Source organism: Canis aureus, chromosome 19, assembly GCF_053574225.1.
Source record: "Canis aureus isolate CA01 chromosome 19, VMU_Caureus_v.1.0, whole genome shotgun sequence".
In the NCBI taxonomy this organism is placed as follows: Eukaryota; Metazoa; Chordata; class Mammalia; order Carnivora; family Canidae; genus Canis; species Canis aureus.
In genome coordinates, this window is record NC_135629.1 from 24,860,700 (window position 1) to 24,878,942 (window position 18,243).

General features: G+C 38.2%; 1 long non-coding RNA gene across 5 annotated transcripts in view; it reads right to left on the reverse strand.

The window, feature by feature from the left end:
* Positions 1–3,991: 3,991 nt before the first annotated feature.
* LOC144289767 (uncharacterized) overlaps positions 3,992–18,243 on the reverse strand; it is a 72,412-nt gene continuing 58,160 nt past the window's right edge. For 4 of the 5 annotated variants that reach the window (XR_013357683.1, XR_013357681.1, XR_013357685.1 and 1 more), the window contains 2 exons: positions 6,157–6,361; positions 3,992–4,812 (listed from right to left, as the gene is read on the reverse strand). This is a non-coding gene — a long non-coding RNA (uncharacterized LOC144289767). The remainder of the gene's footprint in view (positions 4,813–6,156; positions 6,362–18,243) is intronic. The other variant, XR_013357684.1, reaches the window with a different exon arrangement.

Consider the following 18,243-nt stretch of genomic DNA (forward strand, 5'->3'; position numbering starts at 1 on the left):
GGAACATTAAACATCCCCAAACTTTTATAAAACAATGCTTATCAATGCTGAACTTTTCATTTATTCATTTTTTCATTTATTAATATATTCCAAGAAAACAATTTTTTTTTTTTAGTTTCAACTGTATGCCAGATACTGCATTATACACAGGAAGAACAATGGTGAACAAGGCAGAGAGATCTCCTCTCCTACAATGACTATACCTAGGGGAATTTAGTGAACAATAAATAAAGCAGATCATATAGTGATAGAGTGGTTAAAAGACATAGAAGGATAGGGTGTTACTTTAAATGGAAGAGTCAGCAAAGGAATCAATGCCCCTGAGCAGTGATACTCAAAATGTGTTCCCTAGATGGGCAGCATCTGCATCATCTGAAATCATGATGGAAAGGACAGTTCTGGGGCCCCACCCTTGATCTAATGAATCAGAAACTCTAGAGGTCAGCCCAAGTGTTTTGTTTTCACCATCCTGCCCCTCAAGAGATTCTGATGCACTCTTGAAATTTGGGTGGGTCCAGTGATCTCATTTTAACAAACCCTCCAGGAGATTCTGCAGCACCTTTGCACCTTGAACTTCTGATGATTCTGAAGTAACAGTGTACCCTCTCTTCACCACACAACTGCCCCCCATCTCCAAGTTATTTTCCATTTCTTTGCTCTTCAAAGAGAGTTTAATTATTTTTCTCATACCCTTTCTTAATTCTACTTCAATCAAGTTTATATTAATATCACTGCACCAAACCTGCTCATGCCAACATCACAATGACCTCACTTGGCTAAATCCAAGGACTTTCAGTCTTTGTCTTACCTGAATTATTCACAGCATTTGACACAATTAACCAATCTTCCTTTTTGAAGCTGTTCCTTCCCTTGGCAGGCCCCTACCTTACTAATGATTCTTCCTGTTGGCTTCCCTTTATCTACACCACTCATGAATTGCAGTACCTCAGACCTTAGATCTAGGACCTCTTCATAAGTGATCTCATTTAGTTTCATGGATTTAAATAGCATCTACATATTTTCAATTCCCCAAATTAGATCTTTATCTTTGACTTTTTTCCATAAAACTAAGAATTCCACTTTCTTATAAATGTCTAATAAACTTCTTAAATGTAGCAAGACCTTAATAGAACTTCTTTTTTTTTTTAAGATTTTATTTATCCATTCATGAGAGACAGACAGAGAGAGAGAGATGCAGAGACAAGGGCAGAGGGAGAAGCAGGCTCCATGCAGGGAGCCCAATGTGGGACTTGACCCCGGGGTCTCCAGGACCAGGCCCTGGGCCGAAGGCCATGCTAAACCGCTGAGCCACCCGGGCTGCCCCTTAATAGAACTTCTGATTCTCACCCTGAAACTTGCTTCTCCATCTCCATAAATGACAACCCCACCTTCTGAACTGCCCTGGCCTCAAATCTTGGAGACAATCATGAGTCTTCCTTTATTTTTTATACAATACCCAATCTTCCAATATATGCCTCCTGTTGGCCTTCCCCTCAAAATTTATCTAGCATCCCAGTTCTTATCACCACCATCACTACTACCATTCTGGCTCAAGTCACCATCATGTCTCACTTAGATAATTGCTCTAGCATCTGAATGGGTGTTTCTGCTCTCACACTTGCTCCCTACAGTCTATTTTCCATAGGAAGAATCATCCATTTCACTCAAAGAAAAAGTGTTTTTACAATAAACTATAAAGCCACACATGGTCTGAACCCCTGCTTACCTCTCAGAGCTTCTCTTCTACCACCCTCTCTCCTGTTCCCTCTACTCCATTCACTTAGCATCCTAGCTTTCCTTGAACAAAATAGGCATAGCCCTGCCTCGTGGCCTTTGCATTTGCTTTTCCAACTGCTTAGATTGCTCTTCCTCCAAATATTCTCGTGGTTCACCTTTGATTCTTTCAGGGTCTGCTCAAATGTCTTCTTAGCAGTGACATGTACTCTATTTTACTTATCTCTTTACTTTGATAGAATGGAGCACCCTCTGAGATACTATATATATGATTATTGATTATTTAGGTGATTTGTCTATTGTTTATCTCCCCTCACTAGAACTGAGGTCAGAGACTGTCAGTCTTGTTCATTGCTTTATCTCTCGTGTCTCAAACAGCCAAGCACATAGCAAGTCTTTCAGGAAATACTTAAAGAAAGAATTAATTTAATGCTTCAGGTCATAGATCAAATACCCACCACCTCAGGATGGATTAATTCATCTAAAATGCCCTTCTACACTCCTACTCTCTGGCCTATTACTCTGTTTTGTTTTGTTTTTTTCTCTATGTGATTGTACAGATCTGTGCTATCTCACTAATATGTTATTTATTTGTGTATAATGTCATCCTACCAAACACCTTAGATTACACACCCCATGGGAGCCAGGATCTCATCTATCCTTGTGATGCTAACAGACTGAGGCACCTCAAATATTTTTCAAACAAGTGTGGAAAGACATAAGGAGCTTTCTCTATGCCCTCTTAACATTACCCTATTTAGTTAATCCTCCTATCACATCTCTGATATATGATGTCATCTACATTCTATTTATGAGAATACCAGAGCATGGGAGGTCTAATAGTTTGCTCAAAGTCACTTAGAAAGAAATCATAAAACCCAGGTCAAGATCTAAAATCCATCCTCTTTCCAAGCCATTCCTTTATAGTGAAACCAGCCACAGGGACAGTAGGGTCTTTTGACATAATACCCTAATTTAAGGAAGAAGATATTTTGTCTAAGGTATAAATAATCAATAATGTCTTTATGGCTACTCCTCCCTATTACTTTATTGTTACTTTAAAAGAGGATTTCACATTTTAACCCAAGTGAATAATAAAGATATTGAATACCATAGAGGAAAACATTTTGAAAAATAAGGTTTTCATTTTTTTATGACTCCAAAATGGTAGCTAATTTTTTTGGCCTACATCTAGGGGATGGTATAGGAGGAGTATTGAATTTGGAGTCCAGGTCTGCCATAAATTGGACTTTGAGAAGAATCATATCACCTCCCTGAGTGGCAATTTTCTCATCTAAAAAATGAAGATAACACCTACTTTGAAGATCCACAGAGATAAGAGCACCAACAAAGTCCATCAAATTGTCTGTTGTCACTTTGATGTCATTGCCATCCCTTCCGGGATGTCTTCTGCATTGCACAGAAGAAGCCAGAACAATTGCCCAAATCTGTTTCTCAGAACACCTTCCAGTTGGCTTCTGCCAGGAAGAATCAATTATAGAAGATGTGGGGAACAGAAGGGAAAAGCAGTGAATTGCCGTGAAGAGGCCTTATGACAGATGTGATGTTGGTGGCAGCCTCCGAGTAAACTCTCAGCATCACTTACTTCACTGCTGCAGGACTCCGGGGTTCCCCCTTGGTAGGGCAGGCTAAGCAGCTCAGCGGGGCTGTCTGGGGCACCTGGGTGGCTCTGACCGTTAAGCATCTGCCTTTGGCTCAGGTCATAATCCCAGGGTCCTAGGATGGATTCTGCGGTGGAATCTGCTCAGTGGGGAGTCTGTTTCTCTCTCTCCCTCTGGCCCCAACCCTGTTCATGCACACAGGTGTGCTCACTCTCTGTCTCTATGTCTCTGTCTCTCAAATAAATAAAATCTTTTAAAATCTTAATTTATAAAAAATGGCTTTCCTGACCTTTCCTCCCTCACACTTGCCAAAAATTACACAAACCTGTAATCCTCTGAATTCAGTCTTTTTATGCCAGAATACATGGAATGATTTCTGTTTACCCATTAAAACCCTGAACAATGTATGCCTATTGAGCAGGTCCTGGTCCAGCAAAGAGCTATGTTTTCAGGTGCACCATCTCCTTGAGCTCCTGCAGTGGCCCTGTGAGGTTGATGCTGTTATTAAATCCTTTTAACCCACGATAAACTGAGGCTTAAAGAGATAAATTGTACTTGATTCATAAGCACCAGAGTGGAGAGGAAGTAAATGTTTTGTCAGTTCAGGCTGCTATAATAAAGAGCCATAGGCTTGGTGGCTTAAACAACATAATTGTATTTCTCATGGTTCTGGAGGCTGACATCCAAGATCAGAATTGCCAGCATGGTCGGATTCTGATGAGGCTACTCTTCTGGGATGCAGACCACTGACTTCTCATTGTGTCCTCACACGGTGGACAGAGAGCAGGAGCGAGAGCTCTCTGGAGTTCCTTTGATGAGGGCATGAATCCCATTCATGAGGGCTCCACCCTCCTGACCTAATCACTTCCCAAAGCCTCACCTCCTAATATAATCACACTGAGTGTTAAGATTTCAAGAGATTAACTTGGGGGATGGGAGGGGACACAGACATATAATCCATAATAATAAGAGAGCATGTTATGAATGGAAAAGCACTGTGTAGTCAAGATACACGGCTCTATATTCTTCCCCAGCAGGGTTTCCCACAAGCATGAGAACAAACCCCTCCTTTTTCCTTTTGGGTCCAAGGTCCTCAAAGTTCCTCCATGCCAGAGTTTTTCAATCCTGACACTTTTTACATTTTGGGTGGGATAATTCTTTGCCTGTGGGGAGGAGGAGGTTGTCCTGAGCACTGGAGAATGTTTCGCAGCAATCCCTGGCCTCTACCTACTAGACACCAGAAGCACCCCCCACAGTTATGACAACGAAAAATGCCTCCGGGCATTGTCAACTATCCCCTGAGAGGTAAAATACACCCTGGAAGCATCCCCCTTTTCCAACCATGATATTCTGGAGCTGTAATGGGCATATATTTCACCTCCAGTAGAACACCCTCATTAGGTTTCTGTGCTAACAGCAGACAGGCTCTGTAGGCAAGTGCATGCTTTCACAAAACCTGAAAGAGAAGACACAGAGTGTTGTCTTTAGTATACCATTTGGTTTACAAACATTAAAACCTACCTGCAGCAAAATATATGAAAAGATGCTCAGCAACCTGTTCACATTCATTGTATAAGGGATGTAGGTTGGAATAAGAGCAGGAGAGCTGATGAGCACTTTTAAACGTGTTCCTGCTGTGGTGTGACTTATGAGAACGAGTCAAACTTTTCCAAATAGTATTTCAAAATAGTTTTATTGATTACTATTAAACAGGCAGTAAAAATGAGAGCAAGCAGTATGTGCAGAACCTAAGCGAGACACGGTGAAAGAGATCAAGATGAAAGACATAAAGTCCCTGCCCAAAGCCCCCAGTCCTTTCTGGAAAGATCAAGAGAGTGTTCTGGAATGTTCTTGAGTGCTGTTGGATGGGTACTTAAAGCCCTAATACAGAGCAGCAAGAGAGAACAACTCGGAAGGCATCATTGCCCTGCATGACAGCAGCCCCCAGTCAACATCTTTGCTTGAATATCTGGTAATGAAGGGAGCCACCTGCAAGTTCCTGTGGCCCCAATAATAGGCAACAGGTCTTTTATTTTCCACATGCAAACTGCCTACGATCCTCTCTCCCTATTCAGTCTCTACTTATTCAGCTCTCTACTCTCCTCCCACAGAGCAAAGCAAGCTCTGCCCCAACAGAAAGCAGAGAGAACTACTGATTGCTGGTGCTCCCTCATTCACTCAACACCAGCCACTACAGTGCTAAGTTCTCTGAGTTAAGGATGTATTACTCAACTCTAGAAGCCAGTAAACACCCAATGTTTCTCAAAGTAACTGAATGAAAGTCACTGGGAGTTACTCGGATCATGAGGGTGGGAGGCGGTGTAGCACAGCAATCTGACTTTTAACAACTCCTCAGGGAGATATTTTTGCACAGAAAGTGTAACAATTTTATACAGTATGCACTTAATAAATATTTTTTAGTCGTTTTAAATCGATGCAGATGAAACCAAGTGAATCCTTCTTTGAATGCTAAAGTATAAAGAGATGTTGAATTGAAAAGGTATGAGTTTCTCAAGCTTGGCATTTCCTTTCCATAAACCTCTGTGATTTGGGTAAAAGCAGAGTAGCTTTCAAATTAAGGAGCAGTCAAACAGGCCTTTAGAAATGGATATGAAACATCATGGCAAATGGCCCTGAATTCCAGGAGACTTTGCAATTTAAGTCTGATGTCTGGGCACACTATTAGTCAACTGTATTCCTCGGAGAGGTGTTTGAGAGCAAATAATTATTAAAAACATCACTAGAAAGTTATTTCATCACTTTCCTAATTTCATTTCAGAAGATCTAAATTTCCTTTTACCTGGATTTTTGCCTGGAGCAATCAAATCATCGCCGTGCCAGCCAGGTGAAGGGGACTGATATGTGAGCGCACTTCTAAGAGCATCTGCACTTCTAAGTTTCAAGTCATTGAAAGTTTCAAGCCTTGTCTGAACTCAAAAGGGATGTGCTGCCAATTATGATAGGCAAGGGGGGAAATAGCAGTGTCTCCTTACAAAGGAAAACGGCTAAAACAAAGGAAAAGAAGATTTTTGGCACCTAATAAACAGAAGGCAACAGATTTAAAACAGTAAATAAACATTGATTAATCTTTATAGGAAGGTTGTTAAATTACATTTATACTGAAAGGATGAAATTTTTGGAAAATAGTACACTAAAGGCTTCATTTTAGATTATAAATTTTCATCTAAAGAGCAAATTGTCTTAAAGGCCCCATTTTATTACTCAGCACTGTTTCCACTTTATGGAATTTTGCATTATATTTTAATTAAAGTTATAATTACAGAACTAAATATAATTAGCTTCTTTCTTCAAAAGAAATTGGAAGTGAACTTACTTTATTAAATTTTCAATTTGTTTCCTGCAGTGTTACATAGTTTATTCTAATTAATTGAAGGAGAGCTCATAAATATTTTATCAACATGGGAATATGATTAAAAACTCAAGAATTTTTCCCTCGATTTTTTTTAAATTGTATAGCCTTAATTTTTGGCTTGTGCTCAGATGTATGCAGATGAAGTCATAGGATAAAGTCCCTTGATATGTTCCCTCTTGACCTGATGCTTAGCATCTGGGTTGGTTGAGGCATTTATTCCTCCACTTTGTTTTCCCTTTGGGGTCAGGATTTTGAAGTCATTTTGAAGGCTTCCCAAAGGAAGAAAGGAAATTGGCAGGCTTTTTTTCTCCTTACTGAGTGGATACATTAGTGGATACTAGATGTCACTGCCAGATGTGGTATTTCTGTCTGCCTCATCTGAAATATACATTCTACAAGGATGGGTACTTCATTTGTTTTGTTGGCTGTCTATCCACAGCATCAAAAACAGCACCCAGAACAAAGGTAGTGCTCAGTAAATGCTTATAAGATAAATGAGAATAGACCCACATTTCCCAAAATTTGCTCCCCTGAAGACTACTTCTGAAAGATAAATGAGTGTACTGAATGATGATTTGATATATACATACATCACAAAAGAATCCTCCATGTATGCTTATTTTAATAAACATTAATGATATAATTAATTATATAATTATAATTACATAATATAATTATATAATTATAATTAATTATTAATGACCTATAATAATAGGTCATTGACCTATGTGTTCATTAACACATCCATCACCTGACATATTTATTGTATGTGTGTGAGAATATTACATTTCTATTTTCTTAGCAAATTCAATTATACAGTACAGCATAACCAACTATAGTCAGTATGTTTTGCATTAGCTCTTCAGACCTTATTCATCTGAAAATGTTCACTCTTATCAAGCTCTCCCTGTTCCCCCATCCCTCAGATCCCAGCAACCACTTTTCTACTCTGTTCCTGTGCACCAAACAAAAAAAAGTCAAACTCATAGAAATATAGTTTCTTGAGTGAAAGAATTCCAAGAGAACAGAATGTGTAATGTTACCCATTTTTAAATTGACCAGGAGCTTTTTTTTCCCTAGTGGATGTCTCATGAGACTAGTGTTCTGCAGAACATACATTGGGCAATGCTGCTGCTCTATGTCTTTGGGGCTTTGGAAAAAAAATTTTAACTTTAAGCACTTGACTGCAGTCAGACAGGTCCCTCAGGTCATGTACATCACCATCACCAAGTCATAATACAAGGCCCCATCTTGGTCAATTGATTGATTCACACTTAACTCCATTCAATCTCTTCTGGTTCCTGTATTTGATACCATATCAATATGTTAAGTGTGCATATTTTTGTTCATATGCATTATTATGTTGGGCTTGAAAAGGAGTGGAAGAGATATGGAAAGAAGTAATACCTCTGAATATTCCTTTTTGTATATAGACTATCTGAAGCTTTTAATTTTTTACAAAAAAAAAGAGAGGAAAGAAGGAAGGAAGGAAGGAAAGCAGGAAGAAAGGAAGGAGGAAAGAAAAAGAAAAGAAGAGAAAAGAAGATGGAAGAAGACTAAAACTTAAAGCAAACCTAACCACATAAATTCAATTTTATTTGAAATGAATGTCATAACTACTCTTAAGTGACATAGAGGGTTACAATTATTAAGGAAGGCACAGGATGAGATGAGCACTAGGTGTTATATGACATGTTGGCAAACTGAATTAAAATTTAAAAAAAAATAACATGGAAAGAGAGAAAGGAAGAGAAGAAGTGAAGAAGGAAAGAAGGAAGGAAGGAAGGAAGGAAGGAAGGAAGGAAGGAAGGAAGGAAGGAAGGAAGGAAGGAAGAGCTAATCCAAGTAACTATATACTTTCAGTGTGTGTCAGAATAGGGTAGGGTGGAGTGGGCTGAGGGCAAGAATTGCAAACAAATCTTGAGCAGTTTTTAATAAATGTTGTTCTTTGTAATGGTAGGGGCCAAGCAATTATGAAACTCTTTTAGACATATCATAAGATTGAGCAAATGAATAAATTTGGGAGCCAGGTGTTCCAGTGAGGAAGGTACATAAAGACATGAAATGAGGGGCACCTGGGTGGCTCTGACTCTTGGTTTCAGCTTATTCCATGATCTCAGGGTCATCAGATCAAACCCCATGTCAGTGTGGAGCCTGCTTGAGATTCTCTCTCTCCCTCTCCCTCTGTCCCTCCCCACCATTTGCACTCTCTATCTCTCCCTAAAATAAATAAGTAAAATCTTTTTTTAAAAAAATACATGAAATGGGGAAAGACAGAAAGAACCCTGTGGTTTGGAAATTGGCGATATTGATGGAAATTCATGATTTCAAAGATATGTATATGAATGTGTATATGTGTATATGCATGTATATGTGTACATGTTTACATATATATACACACATACATATGTACATATATGAGCACTGGTATATAAACGTGTGGTTACATGCGTATAATTCCTAGCTCTGTACATTGAGAAGGCCAAATGCCACACTCCAGAAGCAATGAGCACGCCTAGTGCTTGGAGCCAGGTAGCTAAATAACTCCCCACTGAAAGGAACCAGGAATTCTTAAAGCAATGACTGATACCAGGGCTTGGATGAGCCTGGCACATCTTATTATGTGAGAAAGTAAGTACTCAAAGAATTGATGGCAAAATTTCTAAGAACATTGAAGCTAGCTTAATGCCCCCACTAGCCAAATATGAGACAATTTCAGCACCAAAATAATTAAATATAGTAATCAATTAAAAACCACTTTGGAAAAAAGAAGGAATTTACTATTCCATATTGATAGCAGATAGGAATGAATGAATGAATGGAAAGAGAAGGTTCTTGCTGATAGCATAATGCCATGTGCTGCTAATAAATCTGGAAGCAGCACTGGGTTAGAAAAACCAGAATTTTTGCACTCATTTACAAATTGGATTTATGAATGTATACTAAAATCTAAAGGGATAATGTGGTGAGGAGAAGAATATATACATGCTCTTGAAGTATCTCCCACAGATTGTTTGCATGCTGCAAGGGTAAAAATATCGGTTGTATAGTGGAGAAATCAGACAGCACCTTGACAAAGTGATAAAAATTAACACTCCCAAACACAGGCAGATGAGTGTCCTGCCTCCCACTGTGATACCTGAGACACCACCTATGCAGTGCTCTGGACAAGAATGTATAGCTTAAATCTAATGATAAGGAAAACTTAGACAAAGTCCAAATGAGGAGCATTCTATTAATGGGATCCCTGGGTGGCTCAGTGGTTTAGCGCCGCCTTCAGCCCAGGGTGTGATCCTGGAGTCCCTGGATCGAGTCCCAATCAGGCTCCGTGCATGGAGCCTGCTTCTCCCTCTGCCTCTCTCTCTCTCTGTCTTTCATGAATAAATAAATAAAATCTTTAAAACACACACATGTTAGAGGACTGTAGTATATGAGGCGATGGGGAGGTTGTTTACTTGTTTGTTTCTTTTTGCCTTTTGAGCCCCCTTCACCCATACCTATCCACAACCACCACCCCAGCTCTGACAACCACCAATCTGTTCTGTGCATCTATGAGCTTGTTTTTTCTCTTCCTTTCTAAATTCCACATGTAAGAGAGATCATACAGTATTTGTATTTCTGTCTGACTTATTTCACTTACCATCACGGGACCCTAAAGTCCCATCCATGTTGAAGCAAGTGACAAGACTTCTTTCTTTTGGGAGGCTAAATAATACTCTGTGTGTGTGTGTGTGTGTGTGTGTGTGTGTGTGTACCACAATTCATCCATTTATCCACCAGTGGATATTTAGTATTTTCCATATCTTAGCTACTATAAATAATGATGCAGTGAATATGGAGGTGTGTATATCTTTTTTGAGTTAATGTTTTCAGTTTTCTTTAGGTAAATAATCAGAAGTGAAATTGCTGGATCCTCTGATAGGTTTGTTTTTAATTTTTGGAGGAACCTCCATACTGTTTTTCATAGTCACCGCACCAATTTACATTCTCACCAACAGTTCACAAGGTTCCCTTTTCTCCACATACTTACAACACTTGTTATGTCTTGGTTTTTTTTATAATAGCCATTCTAACAGATGTGAGCTGTTATCTCATTGTGGTTTTGATTTGCATTTTCCTCATGATTATGATGTTAAGCATCTTTTCATGTACCTGTTGGCCATCTGTATGTCTCCTTTGGGAAAATGTCTATTCAGATCTTCTATGCATGTTACTCAAATTGTTTTTGGGTTTTTGTTTTTGTTTTTGCTATTGAGTTGTATAATTCTTTATTATATGTTTTGCATATTAATGTCTTAGCAGATATACCTCTTGCAAATACTTTATCTCATTCAGTAGCTTGTCTTTTTATTTTGTTGATGGTTTCCTCTGTTGTGATGAAGCTTTTTAATATGAGATTATCCCATTTGTTTATTTTTGCTCTTGTTGCTTTTCCTTTTGGTGTCAAATTCCAAAACTCATTGCTATGACCTATGTCAAGAGGGTTAGTGCCTATGTTTTCTTCTAGGAGTTTTAAGTTTTCAGCTCTTACATTCAAATCTTTAACTCATATTGAGTTAATTTTTATGTATAGCATGAGAAGAGCTTCATTCTTTGGCATGTGGCTGTACAGTTTTACCAGCACCATTTCTTGAAGAGACTGTGCTTTCCCCATTGTATATTCTTGACTCCTTTGTTGTAAATTAATTGATCATATATACATGGTTTTATTTCTGGCTATTTTGTTCCCTTAATCCATGCGTCTTTTTGTGTCAATACCATTCTGTTTAAATTACCATAGGTTTGTGGTATGGTTTGAGTCAGGAAGCCTGGTGCCTCTTTCTTCATTCTTCTTTCTCAATGTTACTTTAACTATTTGAGTTTTGCATGTATGTGTGTGGTTCCATGCAAATTTTAGGATTACCTGTTCTATTCCTTTGAAAAATGTCATTGGAATTTTATAGGAATTGCAGTGAATCTGTAAATTGCTTTGGCTAGTATGGACATTTTAATAATACTGAATCTTCCAACACATGAGCATGTAATATCTTTCCATTTATTTATATCATCTTCAATCTCTTTCATCAAGGTCTTAAGTAGGATTCATTGCAGGGATGCAAGGATGGTTCGACACTTGTAAATCAGTCAGTGTGATATGCCACATTAACAAGATGAAGAATAAAAATCATATGATAATCTCAATAGGTGTAGGAAAAACATTTGATCATTTATTCATGACAAAAATTCAACAAAGTGGATATAGAGGGAATGTATCTCAGCATAATAAAGGCCATACATGACAAGCCTGCAGGTAACAGCACACTCAGTGGTGAAAATTTGAAAGCCTTTCTTCTAAGACGAAGAACAAGGCAAGGATGCCCACTTTCACCATTTCTATTCAACATAGTATCAGAAGTCTTGGGCAGAACAATTAGGTAAGTAAAATAAATAAAAACCATCCATATGGGAAGGAAGGAAGAAGTAAAACTGTCAGTATATATATATAGAAAACCCTAAAGATTCCACCAAAAAAGTTAAGACTAATAAGTGAATTTAGTAAAGATGCAGCATAGAAAATCAACACATAAAAATCTGTTGTATTTATATACATTATAATAATTATCAAAAAATTTTAAAAATTCCATTTATAGTTTCAATGAAAAAGAATAAAATATGTAGTAATAACTTGAACCCAGGAGGTGAAAGTCTGGTATATTGAAAATCACAGGACTATAGATTTTTCTTATACTATGAACATTATAAAAGAACAAAGAAAGGCTGTGGAAATGTTCCATATTAAAGAAGGCAAAGAAGGCATCTGGGTGGCTCAGTTGGTTGAATAGCTGACTTCGGCTCAGGTCATGACCTCAGGGTGCTGGGATCCAGGCCCCCATCAGGATCCCTGCTCTGAGGGGAGTCTGCTGTTTCCTCTGCCCCTTCCCCCAACTCATGCTCACACTCTTTTTCTCTCAAATAAATAAATGAAATATTTTTAAAAAACATAAAAATAAAGGAGGTGAAGAGACATGAGAATGAAATGCAATACTTGACTCTAGACTGAGTCCTGTGTGAAAAAGGAAAAATGTGATATATAAGGTAATCTAATATGCTTGGAATATAATAAAATTATATCAATATAAATTTATGAAATTGATAACTTATATAAGAGGTTGTGTAAAGTTATGTAAGAGGATATTTCTATTTTTAGGAAATACATGGTGAAATATTTTTTAGGTAAATGTCCATGACAAGTATAAATTATGCTAAAATTATTGAGAAAAAGAAAAAGAAAATGTTAAAGAAAAAGGAAGAAAGAGAGGCACCTGGTTCAGTTGGTTAAGTGTCTGACTCTTGATTTCTGCTGAGGTCATGATCTCAGGGTTGTGGGGGAGCCCTCATTCCCCCACATCAGGCTCCATGCTCAGTCTGCTAGTCCCTCTCCCTCTTCCTCTTTCCCTGCCCCTCTCGTGTTCTCTCCCAAATAAATAAATAAATAAATAAATAAATAAATAAATAAATATAAATAGGTTTTTTTTTTTTTAAAGAGAAGGAGCAAGAGAGAGCACGTGTGCCAATGATAGAAGAAAAGAAATAAAATATGAACAGGTGAACCTGGATAAGGGTCTCTGGGTATTCTTTATATTATTCTTATTTAAAAATACTCTATTTATGTTATACTGTTCTATATTAGTCTATCTGTACTGTTCTTATTTTAAATCATTGCCAAGTAAAATTCTTAAGATTAAAAGGAATATATTTCTTTAAGGAATTGTCCTTTTAGAATGGTGATAATATTTAAGCTGGGCGATGGCTGTATTAAAGGTTCAATATTCCATTCTGTTTGTCTATGTTTGAAATTTTTCATAATAAAGAGATTTTTCATTTTTCGGGAATGGTGTGACTTGTTGCTGATTTTTGTTTAAGTGGCTGATTTCATGTGTTGCCCATGGGCTATTTAGAAGGGTAATACTTGTGAGATGTCATAAAAGTGACATCTTTATACAAGACAAGTAAGTGCCCATACCACACCCAACATGCTTTCAAAACTGCACTGTGCACAGTCTCCTGTGCTCATCTAGTCCAACACTGGGACTCTTTTTTTTTGTTTTTGTCTCATTGAGCCCATTCAAACTTTCTCTCCCTCTCTCCCTCCCTGCCTTCCTGTCTGTCTCTCTCTGAAATTTAGACATTTGTTCTTCTTCACAGTGCATGGTGATGTCATAAATTAAGATACCTTCTGATTTTCTCTTTTCCATGTTGTTTTCTCAGTTTTTCTAGGATTTTCCATCTTTTTAAATCACTTGTTAACTATTACCGTACACTACTACAGCATAACTGTGCTTCTCAAAACACCTTCACATACAGAATTTCACATCATTTGTAACCATCTGTATATATATATATATATATATAACAGATATACAAACATGTCAATTTGACTAACAGAGAACCTGAAGAGGTGGATGGTAAGTCCAATGTCACCAGGAGAAGAAATTAGAAACCAGCCTGTTTTCCTCTATACTATACACTGGCTGAAGTAAGCTATATCATGGAGTCTGAGACAAATGGCAAAATTATTTATGGTCCATGACTATTAATAATTCTGGTAAGCTTTTAAATAACAACACTAAGGCTTATTTTGGGTTATGGTCCACTCTGACAACCAGGTCTTTTTCTGCTGTAACTATGCATAGCCCAGCTTTGCCAGTCTTGGAGCTACATCTTTTGCATTTGTCCATATTGACTTCAATTCCATATGAAATATTTACATATGTTTATCACTTTGTCATCATTTAGCATGGCATCTGTTTGCCAAAAATGAGTCAGGTCTCAGCCACAGCAGCTTGTCAGAGTGGTGTATATAAAAGGAAGACAGAACTGCCTTTTTGGTGGGTTCCCTTAAAAGTGGGTTGTTTTATTAATTATTACCTTATATTTCATTATTTCACAGTCTCAAATATGTTTTTGCATGTTTCTCCTCATTTCCTCATTTCAGACTTATGACAACCCTGGAAATCATCTTTTATTATCCTAATCGGTTAATGTGGTGACTGTGAAATCAAAATCTTGGAAAGTGGGGCACCTGTGTGGCTCTCAGGTTGTGATCCCAGGGTCCTGGGATGGAGTCCCACATCAGGCTCCCCAGAGGGAGCCTATTTCTCCCTCTGCCTATGTCTCTGTCTCTCTGTGTGTCTCATGATAAAAAAATAAAATCTTGGGGCAGCCTTTCAGCCCGGGACCTGATCCTTGAGACCCAGGATCGATTGAGTCCCATGTCAGACTCCCTGCATGGATCCTGCTTCTCCCTCTGGCTGTGTCTCTGCCTCTCTCTCTCTCTCTCCCTCTCTCTCTCCTTCTCTGTATCTGTCATGAATAAATAAATAAAATAAAATAAAATAAAATAAAATAAATAAAATAGAATCTTAAAAAAAAATCTTGGAAAGTGAAATGATTTGGGAAAGGTCACAAGGCTGAGAGGAGAATGACCCATGTCTCCTGATTCTTAGATTTGCGGTCTTTTTATCAAACATTCTAAGTCACATCATTAAAATAAATGCTAAGATGTGATGGCTTTTCAAAGATGCTAAAAAAACTGATTTTATAATTAAAATAACTGCTACCTTTTAGCATTTAAGTATTAATTTAAATATATAAAAGAATATTACACAGAATGCATTCTGCGGCTTCCTGAAATCAATAAAGTGTCAAAGTCCCAAGAGGCAGCAGGTAACCCCTTATTCAAAAAAAAGGTAGCTGAACTGGTTCTCTGACACTCACTCCCCTACCACCCTATCTTTTCCTGCCTCTACCTCCCAGTATAGGGCTCACTGACAAGATTTTTAAAGGGGTTTCACATATGACCCCTAAATTTGGTAGCATATGTGAAACAAGAAGCTGATATTCAATTCCTATTTGAAGTTTTCTGAAGATGGGAGAGGAGGCTGGCTGGACCCAACCACACAATATGGAGAGGGAAGAGTAGCAGTGGGAATAGCCTGCTCATTTAGCATGGCAAGGTTTCCACGCACCAAATAACTTGGTGACCTGGCTCAAACCATCCTGATGGGGCCACACCAAAGATTGCTCCATGAGTGGAACAGGGAAAGCCATCAAAAAAAAGGCTGTATGTGGGTCACAGAGGCCGCAGCTCATCAGTATCACCAAATCTTCCACCAATGGGAACTGAGCATTTTCACTAATTGCCCTGAATGTCCCTGTCTTAAAGTCAGTTCCCTAAAAGCAGATATTGAGACAAAGATTCAAATACAGGGATGGAGAGGTCCCAAGAGAAACCTATAAAGGAGGAAACAATCGAGAATAGGGACAGGAAAAGAGTCAAGCTAGGCAAGACAGGTAAGTCTAACCTTGGCGTAAACCATCAATGGAGGTGAGCTCTGTAGCATAAACTACCCAGCAGAATTGTTCTCTCATGAGGCAGAGGGCTACCCTTCTTTTATCCCTACATCAATTAGTCAATGACTATTGGCAAATGGAATGAGAAGGCAGGCTTAACCAAGGACATTTCTCAGGAGAAACCGAGATGAGGTTTTGGCAGCAGCTCTGGGCCATTCAGTGCTCAAAGTAACCAGAGGGTGTGTTCACTGCCCCAGTTGCCCCAGTAAAGGGATCCAGGTAGGGAGGCAGCAGTATCCACTACACTCTCCTCTTCCTCCAAAGAGAATGTTCTCAGTATGTTCCAGGAGGTATTTCAGAGACTTTGAACTCCAGTTACTCATTAGAGCCACCTGCTCATAATATACGTTTTTTTTTTCCTTTTCTTTTTTCTTTTCTTTTCTCTTCTTTCTTCTCTCTTTCCCAAATTTTTCACTTGTACTACCTGGAGCCACTTTCCAGATAGACTAACAGCACCGAAATTCTTGTGTCAAGGTCATTTCGTGAGGGAAACTCAAACTCAGATAATTACCAAGGTGAAATTATTCTTATCGCTAACTGTTACTTAAGGTCATGGGCTCCAACTCAGTAGCCTTTAAGTAGCAAGGAATTAAAAACTGTAGTTGGGGGGAAAAAAGAATAAAGCTCTTTCCTGCTTGTACCTCCGTGAAATATAAGTTGTTTAATAAATCAATACCCATGTATTATGTAATCCTCATAGCAACTTTCTGAGGTAAGTGGAATTATCTCCACTTTACAGATGAGAAAACAGGGGTTCATAGGAGGGAGAGAAGTGTGTGGTCCCCTGTCTGTCAGCTGAGATTAAAATTCAAGTAATCTTACTGATTCTACAGCCAGTGTTCTTACTGGCTAAATCATATCACCTTCCTTAAGATTTTAGAAACATGACACAGATATTCGTATGCTCATTTCTAAAATTAAATATAGGGCAAAAATAAATTAATTAAATCAAATATAGTGCTCCTAAAGCAACTCTTGAGACAATGGTAGTGGGAAGTATACTTTTTCATATGACGAAGGGGGACATTTTTCCTTTTCTAACATAGCCAGGAGATAAAAAGGCCAGATAGCATGTTCTGTTTTTAAACTGACAACATTATTGATATTTTTCAAATTATTACAAGAAAGACCCAGCATTCACATGTTTTATTTAAGGCACTTCCTGCATTGTTGGAACATTACATTATTTATGTCAAAAATGGTATATTGGATGAACATTTATTCACCCAATAACATTTATTAGTTACAACCAAGCTGTTTTAAGACCAGAATAAAAGACTGGAAAAAAAGCAGAGAAATAAACCAGTGTCTTATTTCCCTGGCACTCGCTCTGACATGTAGAGATCCTGTTCAAGTTATAAACTACATTACCCACGTTTTCTCTATAGGATCAACACTACTCCCTAGGTGGCTGGCTACTAGGAATGACTATTAAATCTGCCAGGTAAGTAAGAAGGTGTTGAGCACAGTTTCATGTAGGAGACCATGTTATATGGTTACAAGGGTACAATTGCTGGTATCAGACAGTCTTTGGTGTAAATGAGGCCTCGACACTTACTAGCTATGCAATCTTAAACTCTTTATGTTTCTTAAGACACAGTTTTCCCCAAATGAAAACTGGAGACAATAATAGTTGTTCCTTAATAGGATCTGGGAGGAATTAAATGTATCATGAAGACAAAGAGGTTACATGTATCTGACCACAAAGTGAGTACTCACTAAATGTTTTTCTGATTAGAAGAGAGTAGAAGGAGGGTACTCTGATGAAAACAAATACAGTTCATTTTGCAAAGCTTGGGTCTATGCAGTTCCAGTCCCGGGCATACCATACTTTCCTGGAGGCCAGCGGCTAAATGGCACGCACAAATTCACATTGCAATGCACATTGGGTTGACTGTATTTCTAACATTGTTTATCTGGAATGATGTCGCTTATAACATCTCCCTATGTGGTGCCTTTTGGGGATTAACCCTCTCCCCTGGAAAAGCAGCAAAGGTAGAAAGAATTACAAATAGTGGAGAAAGAATATATGTCGATTCAAAGTGCTGTAAACCTCCATTACCATGGTTCCAGAATGACAGCATAAGTCACAGGAAGGGAAGCATCAAATGAATTACACAG